Here is a 17522-nt window from a genome sequence, read left to right on the forward strand (position 1 = left end):
ACTGTGCACCTTGTAAGAGAGATAAAATTATGTGGGCCACCATGCTTTCGTTGGATGTATCCCTTTGAAAGGTGTATGAAGGTTATCAAAGGGCATGTGCGAAACAAAACTTATCCAGAAGGGTGCATTGCTGAGGAGAACATTGCGGAAGAAACAATCGAGTTTCTTAGCGAATACCAAAAAAACATCAAGAGTACTGTTGGTATTCCACATGATAAGCATGATGATAATGGGGAGACAATTCCTGTCACAGGCGTTAAATCAGTTGAAGTATCTCCTGATCTTTTCAAGAGAGCACATTTCTATGTGCTGCAGAATACGCCTGAAATAGCGCCGTATATCGAGTAAATATTACTAACATATATACTCTAAATTATATATATATATATATATGGGGTGCAGTTACTGTACGCTAATTCCTTAACGTACGGTAGTTACGCGAGACGTTCAAAGGCAAAAAACAAAGCTAAAAACCTAAAACGCTCAGCAAACACACCCAAAATTAATATATATATATATATATATATATATATATATATATATATATATTAATTCACAATATATTATACTCTTATTTGCAGACAACACAAGACCTCTTTGAAAAACCAAATACCTGGTAAACGACAAGCATTGCTGGAGAAGGAGCATACTTTAAAGTTTGGTGACTGGTTACGCGACAAGGTAGATCAATTTATTAAGTCTTCTATAATTTTTAAAATTCTTTTATAGTTTCTACAATGTAGGTGAAGAATCTAATCCTTGTAATGAAATTCAGGTTGAAAGAGAGCTAGCGGGCTCCCCAGGTTCTGTATCGGAAACCGTAAAGTGGATTGCACACGGAGCACACCGCAACGTTTACAAATTCAACTCGTACGACATCAACGGTTTTGAATTTCGTACAAAATCTCATGATAGTAGAGTTTACCAGAACAGCGGGGTTGGTGTAGTGGCGGATGACATGCACATCAAAAAAGACGTGGTGACGTATGGACAAAACTTTTATTTTGGGGTTTTGCAAGAGATATGGGTCCTAGATTATCATACTAAAAGATTCCGGTCTTCATGTGCCAATGGGTTGACCGTAAACATGTCAAACATGATATTCTTGGTTACACGTCGGTCGACCTAAAAAAATTTGGCCACAAGGATGATCCGTTCATATTGTCCTCGCAAGCACGCTAGGTGTTTTATGTTCAAGATCAGCTGGATAGAAAAAAGCATGTTGTCCTCATGACTCCACCCAAGAATTATAGGCATTCGTATGACGAGGTCAATGAGGAATTTAGTATGGTAAATTTCACTCATGAGGGTAATACATTGCCACTTGTACAACCAAATCAACTGCTTCGTAATGAGTCCCCGGATGATTACTGGAGGCCCGGGAAAAACCCTACAACTATTTGTAATGGAGATTGACACTGATGTCGGGGTTGTCGACCCAGCAGTTGTGTTCGTTCGGCTAGTTAGATGTAAATAATGTTTAAATATAGTTGTGATACATGATATCACCATTCTTTACTTTGTACTTATTAATTCAAACTAAAGAAATATTGGTTGTTTTTAATACTATTACTACTTATACGTACAGGCCGGTTTGTTAAATTCATTTCATCTTCTGGCTATTTTGGTCAATTGGTGTCAAGTTCAAACATACATCATGTTACATCGATAAAAGTCACAATTGACTTGTAGTGTACCATAGTAAAATCAATAAAGTCATTACACTCATAACTGACTCGCGCTATATCAAAGTTACATTAATACAAAGAAAGCCCAAAAATGCGTCATGTTGTCTAGGGTGTTCATGGTTCGATGACAGTCATCATTTCTCGTCTGATGGTTTTGTTTCTTGCACAACCTCTATTTGGTTATGTTTCAACATACTTTTCAACAGCTGGTTTCATGCAAAACATTATCAACTCAGTTTATAAAAAAAAGACCATTACGCCCTTCATTTCACTAACCTGCATACCAAAATTGTACCCTCCAGACTTTGAAGAAGCCTTTGAACAAATAAAATTCAGTTTTGAAAAACCGCTTCCAAAATCAATGCCATCACCAGTAACCTTAGATTAAGATTTGGTGATGGCATTGAGTTTTGGAAAGGATTTTATCAAAATCTAAGATCTTTGGGAAGTTTAAGATCTGTGGAAACCTTAGATTTTTTCTGCTTGGCCAAGTTTGGAATTCACATAACATATATAAAAGTGTAATAAATTTCAATCACCAGTTTTATTGCAGTCATTAAAGTCTCTGTTGTTATATAGTTAGTTGTTGAGTGTATAACACACTATAACTTCATATTAATTACTACCTGTCAAAATGGTTTCCACATGCTTTGGAAACGCACAGAAGCTAAATAATTTTGGAAATTAATTACATTTATACCTACTACCTGTCCAAAATCTTGGAAATATATTTATGTAATGATAGCCTACATTCAAGTTAATTAAAATAAAAAAAACTAGTATATCACACGCTTTGTACGCTTTAAATACCTGTCAAAAATCTTGGAAATATATTTATGTAATAATAGCCTACATTCAAGTTAATTAAAATAAAAAAACTAGTATATCTTACTAGATACGCTACAAATCAACTGAACTACAATAAATTATTGTCTCAACTACCAAAAATTAAATTTTAGGTCTATTTTGTTATTCACTCACACTAACATCTATTTTAAAGTTAATTATAAAAAATCAACATCAACTACGCTTCAAATACGCAACCAAAATATAATAATAACATTTACAGTTAATAATAACATTTACAATAATAACATTCACATAACATATTAATACCAAAATATAATAACATATACAAAAATAACATTTACATTAATATAGAAAACCAAATTACATAAAACAAACTCCTAGCATCCGATTCCATATTGGAATCCACATCGATATCCATCAGATTCGAGGCTTCTGGAGTCCTGCCATCAGATTCCGTATCCGAATCTACATCTGGATTCTCTTTTGGAGTATGTGTAACACCCCGTAACCGCAGCGGAAACGTACACGGGATGCAACAGACACATCTGATATCAACAGCATTGCTTATAAAGAAAATACCACTACATTAATTTATAACATATTACATTGTTGCGAGTTTCATTACTGTCTAGGTGTTACACACATATTTTACCGATAAGACATTAATAAATTCATTACAAAACATAGAGGAGCAAGCTTCCAACAGGTAGCACAGATAGTTAAGCACATATCAATCATTCCAACTTGGGCATACCTAGAAAACATGTAAAGAAAACGGGTCAACTACGAATAGTTGGTGAGTTTCACTAATTTAAATAAACACTGACAAATCATTTTAATAATCATTTATTAACAATATAATCATGCTGGGAACTATGTTACCCCAGGACATTTCCATTAACTTTCTGGGAACTATGTTACCCCAGAACAATGATAACCCCTGGGAACTACGTTACCCCAGAACAATAATAACCCCTGGGAACTATGTTACCCCAGAACAATAATAACCCCTGGGAACTATGTTACCCCAGAACAATAATAACCCCTGGGAACTATGTTACCCCAGAACAATAATAACCCCTGGGAACTATGTTACCCCAGAACAATAATAACCCCTGGGAACTATGTTACCCCAGAACAATAACACATGATAAACATTTTATATATTCTGTGCATCAGACCATATATATATAAATGTACAAGTATTTCCATACGATCGGTATGTACTTAAATACTTTAAATAAGACATGTTTTCCGCCCCGGGAAAATATAATTAAAACAATTCATTAAAAGGGGCTCGTGAAAACTCACCTTTTGTGTGTCGGTGAGTAATACAAGGAACAGCTACGTGCCTGGATCTGTAATATAATATCTAGTCGTTACTATATAATTCCCATAACTTAAATACGTATCAATCGGTACATCTGGGAACATTGTTAACCCAGTACTGTACTCGATTCGGGGACTATGTTAACCCCGTGACACTTCTAAGGACTCAGATTGTGACATTGCTTAGAGTTTGACAGTCAATTTAGTTAAGGTGATGAAATTATAGCTCGGTTTGACACCCCGTTTGGCCGTGGGGCCCGTTTCCGGTATTTCGGTGCCGGAAACGGTAAAATCGGGTAAAATTACCCAAATCATCCGAATTATTTTCGGATGATTTATTTTTACTTAATTTACTTAGATTTATGAAATAGTCCATTTTTAGAGTTTTCATGTACCAGTCAGCTCGCTTATGCGAACTTTGCCGGTTTACACGTTTTAAGCTTTAAAAACTTGTTTTTATGTTCTTTTTAGCACAAATAATTACCCGATTAGTCTCGGGTCTTGAAATTTTGCACAAGACTTAATTTGACAGTAAGGAATTTTTGTAAAAATTTTCCAGATTTATTTTCTTATATTTACATTTATTTATCTATTTTTAAATCTCATTAAAATACTAAATATATCAAAAATACCAAAACACTTTAGAAAAATCCCAAATTTTTCTGGGATGATCTCTATCATCCTCATAACTTTCTGGAATTTTTCCAGATTTATTTTCCTATATTTACATTTATTTATCTATTTTTGAATCTCATTAAAATACTAAATATATCAAAAATACCAAAACACTTTAGAAAAATCCCAAATTTTTCTGGGATGATCTCTATCATCCTCATAACTTTCTGGAATTTTTCCAGATTTATTTTCCTATATTTACATTTATTTATCTATTTTTAAATCTTATTAAAACACTAAATATGTCAAAAATACCAAAACACTTTAGAAAAATCCCAAATTTTTCTGGGATGATCTCTATCATCCTCATAACTTCCTGGAATTTTTCCAGAATTTAAAACTTATTTTTCAAGCCATTTTCACCCAAAACCGAGCTAGAAAGCCCTAGAACTCGTTTCACCGAAAAGCCTACTTAGGCTTTTCCAACTGAGCTCAAATTTTGTGGGTGACTTTTATATGATATAAAAAGCTTATCTTAAATTTTCCGGAATTTTTCATCATGTTTTGCTATTTTTCACTATTTTTGGCCAAAACCGAGCATTAAATTCACCGAATATTCATCTTTTATCCAAAAATTACCAAAAATTCACAGATCTCATATTTCCATGTGTAGATCATCTCTGTGAAATTTCGTGACCCAACTCTAAGCACACGAAAATCTGTCCAAATTTCATATACACACGAAAACCGAACTATCTTGTGTTTTCTAGCTTTAGATCGCAAAGATCTTGGTTTCTAGCCTTTGCTAGCCGCTAGATACAACACTTACAAGCACATCAACACCACACCAAGCAAGTTATACCCACAATCAAGCCATTTCTTTCCTAGTGTCGGTTAAAACATCAAAACAACGATTTTGACCGTAAAAATCCGTTCTCGACTCTTTTTACTCATTTCTTGGACCAAGATCCCTTGTATAACTTGTATACATCTCTTGGTCATGCAAGAGTCGGTTTCATCTCGGGTTTTCACCCGTCTTTCACATGGAAAATTCATTTGACAAGATTTCAACCGTAAAAATTCATTCTAACCACTTTTAACTAATTACTTGGATCAAGATCCTTTGTATAACTTGTATACATCCCTTGATCATACGAGAATCGGTTTCATCTCGGGTTTTCACCCATTTTTCACATGAAAACCTCCTTTTCTCAAGAATTATGAAATAAAAAACAAGATTCAAGCATCAATTCATGCATATACCTTGAGATCTTGGTGAAAATGGATGGGTCTTGGATGAACACTTGAAGTTTGAGAGGATTTGGGAGAGTTTGGATGAAAAAAAAAGAAAAATGGAATGTGTAAAGGAGGGTGTGGGGGGTGGCCGGTTCTATTGGGGTGTGTGGGGGGGGGCCCACATCTCAAATATTGTCCACACATTTGGATTACACAATCCGGATAATGTTGTGGATAATCTGGTTCAGTTCGTTTCTCGTTTAAACTCGTAATTCGGCTTGAAACGAAATTAAAATGGTCGTTTTTCGGGTTAAAGTAAAATTTTCATAAAACTGATTTAAAAACTTTCAAAACTTAACCCATGACATTAAAACATCATATCATTAATAATTACGCATCTTTTTCGGCTTGATTGATCGTCTCTTGCTTGGTTTGGTGTTAAAGGTTTCGTTTATCGTACCGACGTACTAATAAATCGAAATCCTTTTTCTGTGCTATAATTCACTTATCCCGAAGCATTAATACCTCGTAAATATCACTAAACATTATATACTTCGTCTATAATGTAATTCCCGATTCGTTCGGGTTTCAATAATCGTTCATTGGTTAATTGTAATTCCAATATGATTCACTATATAATTGAGTATGATTCATACTGTGAACCATATATATTCGTATAAACGTGCTATAACTCATATAATCAATATTAAATAACACGTAAATAGTATATTCCGGCTAGGGTATACCTAAATTTGCCGGAATCGTTACATTCTCCCCCCGTTATAAAAATTTCGTCCTCGAAATTTTATGCGTCAACTACTTCCTTTTGAGGAAATAGGTGGGGGTATTTCTTCCGAAATTCATCCTTTCGTTCCCAAGTAAATTCTGGGCCTCGTTGCGAATTCCATCTAACTTTGACCAACGAGATCTTATTGTGACTAAGTTGCTTGATCTTACCGTCCACTATTTCGATGGGCTCCTCTATGAAGTTGAGCCTATCACTTATTTGAACACCCTCTAAGGGTAACACCGATGTCTCATCCGCCAGACATCTTTTCAAATTCGACACATGAAACACGTTATGAACTGCACTTAGTTCCTCAGGCAGTTCTAGTCGGTAAGCTACCGGACCGATCTTTGCAGTGATGTTGAATGGTCCAATGTATCTAGGGGCCAACTTCCCCGCCTTTCCAAACCTGACCACTCCTTTCCAGGGTGATACTTTCAAATATACCTTTTCACCCTTCTCAAATGACAACGGTTTTCGACGGTTATCAGCATAACTCTTCTGCTGATCCCGCGCGGCTTTCAGGTTGTTCTTAATTTCAAGAATCTTGCTGGTCGTCTCCTGGACCAGATCCGATCTAATGACCTGCGAGTCACCCACTTCAGACCAGCAAAGTGGTGATCGGCACTTCCGCCCATACAATGCTTCATAAGGTGCTGCCTTTATACTGCTGTGATAACTGTTATTATAGGAAAATTCAACGAGTGGGAGATGTTGATCCCAATTTCCCTTAAAGTCCAGTACGCAAGCACGAAGCAAATCCTCCAAAGTTTGAATGGTCCTCTCAGACTGACCATCGGTCTGAGGGTGGTAAGCTGTGCTTAGGTCAATACGTGTTCCCAATGCTTCTTGGACAGCTTGCCAAAGTTTGGAGGTGAAATGGCTATCCCTATCGGAGATGATCGAGATGGGGATGCCATGACGAGACACTATTTCATTTATATAAATTTGCGCAAGTCTCTCAGTGTTAAAAGTATTCCTAATTGGAATAAAATGTGCCGATTTGGTTAATCGATCCACGATTACCCAAATCGCATCATGACCTCGGGGTGTCTTGGGGAGGTGTGTCACAAAATCCATTGTGATCTGCTCCCACTTCCATTTCGGAATTTCTGGTTGTTGCAACATTCCCGAAGGTTTCTGGTGCTCCGCCTTAACCCTCGCACACGTCGTACACTTGCCGACGTATGTGGCTATATCCTTTTTCATTCCTGGCCACCAGTAAAATTCTTTCACATCCTTGTACATTTTATCTGATCCCGGATGTATGGAATATTTCGATTTATGTGCTTCATCCATGATCAAATCACGAAGGTCATGGAGGGTCGGGATCCAAATCCGATTTTTGAAATAAAGAATTTCGTCCACACGCTGTTCGAAATTCTTCTCATTCCCGTAAAGTCCTTCTTTATCCAATTGGCCCTCTTTCAACGCCTCGCGTTGAGCGACTCGAATCAAATCTGAAAGGTTCGACTGGACTATCATCCCCAACGCTCGCACACGTAGTGGCTTGACTCGATCCTTTCTACTCAAGGCATCGGCTACAACGTTAGCCTTGCCGGGGGTGATATCGTATGTCACAGTCATAGTCACTCAGCAACTCGACCCATCTTCGTTGCCTCATATTCAGTTCTTTCTGATCGAATATGTGTTGCAAACTTTTATGATCAGTGAATATGGTGCACTTTGTACCGTAGAGATAGTGTCTCCAGATTTTAAGTGCAAAGATGACTGCTCCCAGTTCCAAGTCATGAGTAGTGTAGTTTTTCTCATGAACTTTTAACTGTCGAGACGCATAGGCTATGACCTTTTTATTCTGCATTAACACGCATCCTAACCCTTTACGGGATGCGTCACAATATACAACAAATCCATCGTCTCCGTCGGGGAGACTTAAGATTGGCGCTTGGCACAATCTTTGTTTTAGCGTTTGAAACGCCGTTTCCTGCTCTTCACCCCATTCATATTTCCGATCCTTTTGAGTCAGGAGGGTTAAAGGTTGGGCGATGCTGGAAAAGTTCTCTATAAATCGACGATAGTATCCAGCTAAGCCTAAGAATTGGCGGATTTCTTTCGGAGATTTAGGCGCTTGCCAATTCTTAATAGCTTCAACCTTACTCGGATCAACGTGTATTCCTTGGTGGTTTATAACATGACCGAGGAATTGCACCTCTTGTAACCAGAAGTTACACTTGGAGAATTTTGCATATAACTTCTCCTGATCCAGGAGCTCTAAAACTAACTTTAAGTGTTGCTCGTGCTCTTCTTTACTCTTCGAGTAAATCAAAATATCGTCAATAAATACAATGACGAACTTGTCGAGATAGGGTTTACAGACTCGGTTCATGAGATCCATGAACACCGCTGGCGCATTTGTTAGCCCAAAAGGCATAACTAAAAATTCGTAGTGGCCGTAGCGAGTCCGAAACGCGGTTTTTGGGATATCCTCCTCTTGAATTCTAACTTGGTGGTATCCCGATCTAAGATCAATTTTTGAGAAATAGCTCGCACCTTGTAGTTGGTCGAACAAATCATCGATTCGGGGAAGAGGATATCTATTTTTGATGGTTAATTTGTTCAATTCCCTGTAGTCAATGCACATTCGAAGGCTTCCGTCCTTCTTTTTCACAAATAGTACAGGTGCACCCCACGGGGAGTAGCTGGGACGAATAAATCCCTTATCCAACAATTCCTGCAACTGGTTGGATAATTCTTGCATCTCGGACGGTGCAAGTCTGTAAGGGGCCTTAGCAACAGGGCCAGCTTGAGGTAATAAGTCGATTCTGAATTCGACTTGTCGGGTTGGCGGTAATCCAGGAAGTTCCTCTGGAAAAACTTGTGGAAATTCGCGTACCACGGGAATATCGTCCACCCGTTTTTCCTCAGAATCAGCGGCCGTCAGGCTCGCTAGATACGCCACACATCCCTGACGTATATATTTCAACACCTTGAGGTGGGATATAAATGGTATCATGGTGCCGGATTTTTCTCCCTGCACTAATACCTCCTCGTCATCCGACACCCGGATCTTGACGGTTTTCTTTTCACAGTTTATTTCTACCCTATTACGTGCCAACCAATCCATTCCCACTATCACGTCAAAACTACCCAATTCTACCGGTAACAAGTCAATCAGGAAGGATTGTTCGCTTAGAATAAAAGGGCAATTCCGAACAATCCGATTAACTATCATGGTTTTACCGTTAGCGACCTCTACGGTGTAGGGTTCTATGGTTTCACCAATAGGAAGGTTTGCTATCGAAAGGAATCTAACGGAGACAAAACTTCTATCGGCGCCTGTATCAAATAATACAGAAGCGTAATGATCAGAGACGAGGAAGGTACCTGTCACTACGCTGGGGTCCTGGCGCGCCTCGTTCGCTCCCATCACAAATGCCCGGCCTCGCGCCGGATTGGACGCCGATGGCTGACCCGCGAGTTGTCTCCCGTTTCCTCCCTGATTCAGTTTCGGGCAGTTCCTTTTGAAGTGATCCGTGCTGCCGCATTCGTAGCAAGCACGGCTAGTGGTCACCATCTGGTTTCCTTGCGGGTTCTGCTGTCGGGCTGGTTGAGTTCTAAATGGTTGCGCCCGAATAGGTTGCGGTTGACGGTTTAAGTTGTTCAGATTTGTCTTACAATTTGGTGCGTAGTGTCCAACCCTGCCACACCGGTGGCACACCACCTCCTTGCACACGCCACTATGGTGGTAACCACATTTCCCACATTTAGGAAACGTTCCCCTCTGCGGTTCTTGCCTTCCGCCCGAACTAGTCATGGCATAGCTCTGGGCAGCGGGCCTAGCTCGTTTACCTTGCTGTTTCTCTCGGATCCTATTGTCATACGTACCTCGCTCTCCCCCAGCCGACTCTCCCGTCGTCTTTATCGATCCGCTCCTTAAGAAATCATACGTGACAATACCAGCCTGTGTCACTGCACCCTCATACGTCTGGTGCCCTCCCGCGTTAACTATACTCCTCACTACTGGAGTAAGTCCCCAAATATAACGTTCCACCCTCTTTGACTCTGGGTGACCAACCACGGCACTAATCGTGACAGTTCATTAAACCGGTTGGTATATCCCAAGTGGTCCGCCCCATGCATCTCTAGGTTCCACAACTCATGTTCCAGTTTCTGCAATTCATTCTTTGGGCAGAAATGTTTCAAAACAAGATCCTTAAGCTCTGCCCAGGTCATGCGGTTTGTCGCCGCCTGACCTCGAGTCTGTACTATGGTGTTCCACCATGTCAAGGCATGGTCTGTGAACGTACAGGTGGCGTACTTAACGACACAATCCTCGGGACAGTTGCTGATATTTACCACTGATTCTATTTTCTCTAACCATTTCACTAACCCATTCGGTCCTTCCGACCCGTTAAATTCTAAAGGCTTGCACAACATAAAGTCCTTGATTGAACAACCCCTGGATGGTCCAGTGCGGTTGGTCTCTACAGTAGGGATAGGGCCATTACTGTCGGTAGCGACCACCGTAGGCGGTGCGTCATTACTCGGCATAGTGTTGTCATTCCTTGGAGGATTAGCATTTTGTTCCCCGTCATTATTTATGGGCGTTTGATTGCTCGGAGGGGTTGGATTGGTCGAGTTATTAATACTGGCGGCGATGCGCGATACTATATCCGGTATCGCCGCCTCCAACTGTTGAGCAATCAAACGGCTCACATCTACTTCCGATATTTTCGTTGATCGTTTCGGTGCCATTCTACACAACATCAAGGAAACACATATAATTAATACCATTCCAAATTATGAAACACAAAACACATTCCATACATTAATAAACATTAGTACATATTACACAAACATCCATTTACATACTTCCCAGTCATCATTACATAACTAAGTTTTAATACAAAGGGCCTATGTTGGTATCATCCTCGACATAACCCGCAATGGGTCAGTGCTTGAATGATACCCAAAAGTATCGATAATGATATGCCCTACAAGAGACCCCCTATGGGCCAGTGGTTGTACTATAACTAAACAAGATTCACTCCGTGTTAGTATCACCACTAACTACTTACACGGAGTATCAAAAAGCGGTTCAAGATTCTACCATCCAACACATCTACACATGGTGGTAAACTAACCCCACCAACACCGCCACCAGCACCACCAACACCGCCACCATAACCCGCATTCGGGTTTCCATCTGGTCGATCAACCAGTGGGAGTATGAGCACTCCCTTTTTAACTGGTTAATAGCATACTGGTGGTCCAGTATGCTGTCCCCGAGGTACGCCCGCCTCTGTACCCCCACGACCAGGGCGGCAGAGTGCTCGTTCACCTGCTCGGTGAGAACACGTAGCCAAGCCGCCAAGTCCCGCTCCTGCCTTGGCAGACCCCACACAGGTAGGGTTGCAGGCTCGGGTTGGGGGCGGGAAGACTCGCCCCGGTGGTATGTGGATCTGGGTGGGGTAACAGTGGGCGGAACATACGGGGCACTGATCCGCGCCGTGAGGCGGGGACCGTGTCTGGGGGGAATCGGGGCGGTCTGTGGTGCGGGCGGGGGTAGGAGACCTGGTAACCCTAGCAGGGGAGGGTAAACTAGCACTCCTAGCTGGGGTGGTCTGTCTAGAAGTACTATGACTAGCCTCCGAAGGCTCGGAGCTGGGTGCTACACTTGGGCTTCCAGAGGCCCCGGAACTGACCTCTTCCGGGTCCTCTTCCGTCGACACACTAGGTGTTCTTGCCATTTTTACCTGCACACAAGTTAACAAACATATAGTCCCTTTTTCATAGTGTAATTCATAATTAAATTAATCATGCACTTACTTATACAATTTTGCCACATAATAATATTATTATACATTTACACATATGTTGACAATTTTACCTATTTAAGTCCCCCGTGACTTCCCCTGAATTCCCTCGTGCAGACAAGTCTGTTATTATGTTCCGGACCATAATAACCCACTTGTCCATCCAAGTTCATCCCGATCTCGTCACAATATATTATTAGTTGATATTCAGATCCTATAATACTTGAGCTACTGGTTATATTTTAGGTATCTTTTTCAGACATCCTAATTCTTTATAACCAATGGCTCTGATACCAAGTTCTGTAACACCCCGTACCGCAGCGGAAACGTACACGGGATGCAACAGACACATCTGATATCAACAGCATTGCTTATAAAGAAAATACCACTACATTAATTTATAACATATTACATTGTTGCGAGTTTCATTACTGTCTAGGTGTTACACACATATTTTACCGATAAGACATTAATAAATTCATTACAAAACATAGAGCAGCAAGCTTCCAACAGGTAGCACAGATAGTTAAGCACATATCAATCATTCCAACTTGGGCATACCTAGAAAACATGTAAAGAAAACGGGTCAACTACGAATAGTTGGTGAGTTTCACTAATTTAAATAAACACTGACAAATCATTTTAATAATCATTTATTAACAATATAATCATGCTGGGAACTATGTTACCCCAGGACATTTCCTATTAACTTTCTGGGAACTATGTTACCCCAGAACAATGATAACCCCTGGGAACTACGTTACCCCAGAACAATAATAACCCCTGGGAACTATGTTTACCCAGAACAATAATAACCCCTGGGAACTATGTTACCCCAGAACAATAATAACCCCTGGGAACTATGTTACCCCAGAACAATAATAACCCCTGGGAACTATGTTACCCCAGAACAATAATAACCCCTGGGAACTATGTTACCCCAGAACAATAACACATGATAAACATTTTATATATTCTGTGCATCAGACCATATATATATAAATGTACAAGTATTTCCATACGATCGGTATGTACTTAAATACTTTAAATAAGACATGTTTTCCGCCCCGGGAAAATATAATTAAAACAATTCATTAAAAGGGGCTCGTGAAAACTCACCTTTTGTGAGTCGGTGAGTAATACAAGGAACAGCTACGTGCCTGGATCTGTAATATAATATCTAGTCGTTACTATATAATTCCCATAACTTAAATACGTATCAATCGGTACATCTGGAACATTGTTAACCCAGTACTGTACTCGATTCGGGGACTATGTTAACCCCGTGACACTTCTAAGGACTCAGATTGTGACATTGCTTAGAGTTTGACAGTCAATTTTAGTTAAGGTGATGAAATTATAGCTCGGTTTGACACCCCGTTTGGCCGTGGGGCCCGTTTCCGTATTTCGGTGCCGGAAACGGTAAAATCGGGTAAAATTACCCAAATCATCCGAATTATTTTCGGATGATTTATTTTACTTAATTTACTTAGATTTATGAAATAGTCCATTTTTAGAGTTTTCATGTACCAGTCAGCTCGCTTATGCGAACTTTGCCGGTTTACACGTTTTAAGCTTTAAAAACTTGTTTTTATGTTCTTTTTAGCACAAATAATTACCCGATTAGTCTCGGGTCTTGAAATTTTGCACAAGACTTAATTTGACAGTAAGGAATTTTTGTAAAAATTTTCCAGATTTATTTTCTTATATTACATTTATTTATCTATTTTTAAATCTCATTAAAATACTAAATATATCAAAAATACCAAAACACTTTAGAAAAATCCCAAATTTTTCTGGAATGATCTCTATCATCCTCATAACTTTCTGGAATTTTTCCAGATTTATTTTCCTATATTTACATTTATTTATCTATTTTTGAATCTCATTAAAATACTAAATATATCAAAAATACCAAAACACTTTAGAAAAATCCCAAATTTTTCTGGGATGATCTCTATCATCCTCATAACTTTCTGGAATTTTTCCAGATTTATTTTCCTATATTTACATTTATTTATCTATTTTTAAATCTTATTAAAACACTAAATATGTCAAAAATAACAAAACACTTTAGAAAAATCCCAAATTTTTCTGGGATGATCTCTATAATCCTCATAACTTCCTGGAATTTTTCCAGAATTTAAAACTTATTTTTCAAGCCATTTTCACCCAAAACCGAGCTAGAAAGCCCTAGAACTCGTTTCACCGAAAAGCCTACTTAGGCTTTTCCAACTGAGCTCAAATTTTGTGGGTGACTTTTATATGATATAAAAAGCTTATCTTAAATTTTCCGGAATTTTTCATCATGTGTTGCTATTTTTCACTATTTTTGGCCAAAACCGAGCATTAAATTCACCGAATATTCATCTTTTATCCAAAAATTACCAAAAATTCACAGATCTCATATTTCCATGTGTAGATCATCTCTGTGAAATTTCGTGACCCAACTCTAAGCACACGAAAATCTGTCCAAATTTCATATACACACGATAACCGAACTATCTTGTGTTTTCTAGCTTTAGATCGCAAAGATCTTGGTTTCTAGCCTTTGCTAGCCGCTAGATACAACACTTACAAGCACATCAACACCACACCAAGCAAGTTATACCCACAATCAAGCCATTTCTTTCCTAGTGTCGGTTTAAAACATCAAAACAACGATTTTGACCGTAAAAATCCGTTCTTGACTCTTTTTACTCATTTCTTGGACCAAGATCCCTTGTATAACTTGTATACATCTCTTGGTCATGCAAGAGTCGGTTTCATCTCGGGTTTTCACCCGTCTTTCACATGGAAAATTCATTTGACAAGATTTCAACCGTAAAAATTCATTCTAACCACTTTTAACTAATTACTTGGATCAAGATCCTTTGATAACTTGTATACATCCCTTGATCATATGAGAATCGGTTTCATCTCGGGTTTTCACATGAAAACCTCCTTTTCTCAAGAATTATGAAATAAAAAACAAGATTCAAGCATCAATTCATGCATATACCTTGAGATCTTGGTGAAAAATGGATGGGTCTTGGATGAACACTTGAAGTTTGAGAGGATTTGGGAGAGTTTGGATGAAAAAAAAAGAAAAATGGAATGTGTAAAGGAGGGTGTGGGGGGTGGCCGGTTCTATTGGGGTGTGTGGGGGGGGGCCCACATCTCAAATATTGTCCACACATTTGGATTACACAATCCGGATAATGTTGTGGATAATCTGGTTCAGTTCGTTTCTCGTTTAAACTCGTAATTCGGCTTGAAACGAAATTAAAATGGTCGTTTTTCGGGTTAAAGTAAAATTTTCATAAAACTGATTTAAAAACTTTCAAAACTTAACCCATGACATTAAAACATCATATCATTAATAATTACGCATCTTTTTCGGCTTGATTGATCGTCTCTTGCTTGGTTTGGTGTTAAAGGTTTCGTTTATCGTACCGACGTACTAATAAATCGAAATCCTTTTTCTGTGCTATAATTCACTTATCCCGAAGCATTAATACCTCGTAAATATCACTAAACATTATATACTTCGTCTATAATGTAATTCCTGATTCGTTCGGGTTTCAATAATCGTTCATTGGTTAATTGTAATTCCAATATGATTCACTATATAATTGAGTATGATTCATACTGTGAACCATATATATTCGTATAAACGTGCTATAACTCATATAATCAATATTAAATAACACGTAAATAGTATATTCCGGCTAGGGTATACCTGAATTTGCCGGAATCGTTACAGTATGTGTGACATTCGTCAATTTCAGGTTAACTCCGGTAACTCAACTCTGTCAATTCAAACTTAATGATCATTGAATCTATAACGTACACCTCATTACATTTAAACTAGGGTTTAAATGACGCTTGAACAATTACTACATGTGTAGTCTTTCGGGAATTGCACCGAAACGCAAACGAGTTGACGCAAACAATTGGTGAGTAAACGAAAAACGTCAAAACAATAATTATGTGATAATTATGTGTTAACATATGTGTTACTTGATTATATTATGTGTAATGCTAGACAAGAAACAAGAACTAGTTAATTAAGCTAGAAAAGTAACATTTTAAAGTTGAGGGACTTGAGTGTAATATATTGTTATTAAATAATATTAATCAAGAACCCTAGCCCTCCCTCTCTCTCTTCCCAAAACCGACGGCCAGCCCCCCTCCCCTTCTCCTTGCGATCGGCTCACACACACACACATATTACTTGATTTTTGATCTTGTCTTTCTCAATTGAAGCATCCTACACCCGTTTATAGCCATCTTCTACCTTCCTCTTGCTTGCTTTTGTGTTTTTGAAGGTATAATTATAAACCCTAGGTCCGAAAATCATATGTATGGTGTTCATATGTTTTGTTTTGATTAGATTAGGTATTGATTGTTGATTTGATAACAAAAATTGATGTTATTGCATGTTAATTGCTTGTTTCTTTGATTTTGAGTTCAAGTAAAACCCTAATCATGTATGTGGTGTGTATTATGATGTCTAGAAGGTCATATGAACGGATTATGGTCCATAGATAGTTAATATGTTGAGTTTGGATGCAAACAGTTTCTAGACAGATTGTGTTATTGATGTTCAATTGACTGTAACGGGGTGTGAATGTGAAAATTGGTCGAGATAATTGATACTAAAGTGAACTAGGTTGAGTCTAGTTTCTAAAGAATATAAATTTGCAATTTTTGAACGTGAAAAAGTTAATTTTTATGATTTTACAAAAACGTTATGCAAATCTGAATTGTGAGACCTGCTGTTAGGTTGATTTGTAAATATTATATCTCATGAACTACAAGACCAAATGGGTTGGTTCCACTTCTGGAAATTAACTTGTTGAGTTAAGAACCTAACCCAATTGGTCTTGCATTTGTTGGATTTTTCATTTAAAGGGAATTTCAAATAACATTCTGTTGTGCATGAATTTGACTGTTGTGAGTTTGCTGTAGTAAATTGATCATTGTGAGAAATATATGTGGAATAAAAATACAACAAAATATTTTCTGGAAACCTAACACATGTATTCTCTTGTGGTGATTTTTGATGAATTAATTGATGAGTTGTGATATGTGGATTAGAGTAATCTTTACTAGTAGTAATCTGTCTCGGTAAAGCTAGTTGCTGAGTTAGGCGAAAGTACATGAAATATGTTGATAATCGATAATTGCTACGTGTTTGACCAAAATACCCTTGTGTTAGAACATTACTAGAAGTATGCTATGTTTATACTTGATGCTTGAGAAGTTGTTTACACGTGTAACGTATCACAAATATAC

This window comes from Bidens hawaiensis, unplaced genomic scaffold, assembly GCF_021521415.1.
Source record: "Bidens hawaiensis isolate Kalapana, Puna unplaced genomic scaffold, B.hawaiensis_p1.1 tig00027829_1, whole genome shotgun sequence".
Taxonomy (NCBI): Eukaryota; Viridiplantae; Streptophyta; class Magnoliopsida; order Asterales; family Asteraceae; genus Bidens; species Bidens hawaiensis.